Genomic DNA, 1700 nt, shown 5'->3' on the forward strand with positions numbered 1-1700 from the left:
GGTCTAAGGTAGCAATTGGCCCACCTACCTGAGATAACTCATGATAATTTAGTTTTTAGTCATTATCACTGTCATTTGTCACTTCTGATTTCGAAATCGGGAGCATCAATATTCTCCCTCCTAGCATTGCAATTTCAGCTAATTACTACCCTAGACATCCTTTTGAAATGTTGGATGGTGTTACCTTTTATTCACTTCATAAGTTATGCATACAGGAAATTGTGGCTTTGTTCACATCATCAGTCTAAGGTAGCAATTGGCCCACCTACCTGAGATAAATCATGATAATTTAGTTTAGTTCGTGTAAAAAAAGTTGGGTCAAAAAATATTTTAGTCTACTCCTCTTTCAAGGAGGTAATAACATACACTTTGTGGCTTCAGTATGCCACACTAGACACAATGTATGGTCTAATTTATGCTTGAAAACTAATTATATCATTAATGTGATGCAGTTCAAAGGTAATATTCAAAAGTATGTATGTTGGTCGTTCTTCCAATTAACATGTAACCTATTTGTTGGTAGGTTGGATGATGATCATGCCGATGATTTTACCGCAAGTTATGCAGTTGCTGCCTCAAGCTTGCTGCATCCCAATGTCAAACCAGTGAGATTTAAGATGAAGAAGTCATTCGAATACGAAACCAAAGAGAAAAACAACCATGCAAGAAGCCTCTGTAGTCTGCACAACCGATCATATTATTACTGCAAGCTAGCATATCTTTTTTATGTACTCCTTATGTCCCATAATATAAGAGCGTTTTTGACACTACACTAGTGTCAAACAAGCTCTTATATTATGAGACAAAGGGAGTACAATTTAACTTTATTTTCCCTAGCTCCGTGCTATCTATGAGCTAAAGGCATCTGCAAGGCTGCAATGCAACTGTAATCTTGAAAATGGCAGTCAAAATGTTTGCATGCATGTATGTTATATTTCAATTTATATGAGTACGCAACTTTTCTCTGCTTTTAATATTATTATTTTTCATTTCGAGCTAGAATGTATTGTTAACCACCTCGGTAGTTTCAATAGTGACTAATGATAAAGTGAGAGAAATAAGGTTTTTTCGTCAATCCGCAAGAGGATAGAAGGAAGGATGAGGCTGAATTAGTACTAGTATTTATCTTGGCGAAAGTTAGGTGCCATGAACACGTAATTCCTACAAGAGGTAGCATTCTATGAGTTGAAACAAAAAAATAACTTCTTTAGGAGCTTCGATAAAACCCAAAACATCCAAAGAACCATTAACTTCACTATGCTCCCTAGGACTGGAGAGATGAGAATCGTTTAAAGCCAATCGGTTTTGTTGTGGGGCTCGCTGGTAAGGTGGGATTTTAAGGTGTGGACCACAGGTGTTAGGCAGAGGAAGCGGCAATCTCCCACTGGCGACTGAGTGGGGGAGAAAGCGACACACAAGTAGCAAGATCCTCCACATCCGGCACGATCCCTATGATTCCTCAGTCGCCACGCCCGCCCCTCCGCATTCGAGCCCGAGCAGCTAAGCCACAGGCGCTCCTTGAGCCCCATGGTTCCTCGGCGGCCGCTACGCTCGCCAGTCCGTGTTCGAGCCCCATGGGTGGCGAGATTGTCAACCTGGTCGTCATGTCCTTCTGGCACAACATGAATTGAAAGCCGGGGATGAAGACCCCGAATGTTGGCGTGATGGTCATGGTTTGCGAGCGGATGTCGTGTTTATCA

At 41.4% G+C, this 1700-nt stretch overlaps 1 long non-coding RNA gene across 1 annotated transcript in view; it reads left to right on the forward strand.

Moving 5' to 3' along the window:
• The window catches only part of LOC119319092, a 2451-nt gene extending 1468 nt beyond the window's left edge, over nt 1-983 (forward strand). Inside the window, exon 3 of the long non-coding RNA XR_005154349.1 lies at nt 524-983. This is a non-coding gene — a long non-coding RNA (uncharacterized LOC119319092). The remainder of the gene's footprint in view (nt 1-523) is intronic.
• The last annotated feature ends 717 nt before the right edge of the window (nt 984-1700 follow it).

The sequence above is a fragment of the Triticum dicoccoides genome, chromosome 6A, assembly GCF_002162155.2.
Source record: "Triticum dicoccoides isolate Atlit2015 ecotype Zavitan chromosome 6A, WEW_v2.0, whole genome shotgun sequence".
Classification (NCBI taxonomy): Eukaryota; Viridiplantae; Streptophyta; class Magnoliopsida; order Poales; family Poaceae; genus Triticum; species Triticum dicoccoides.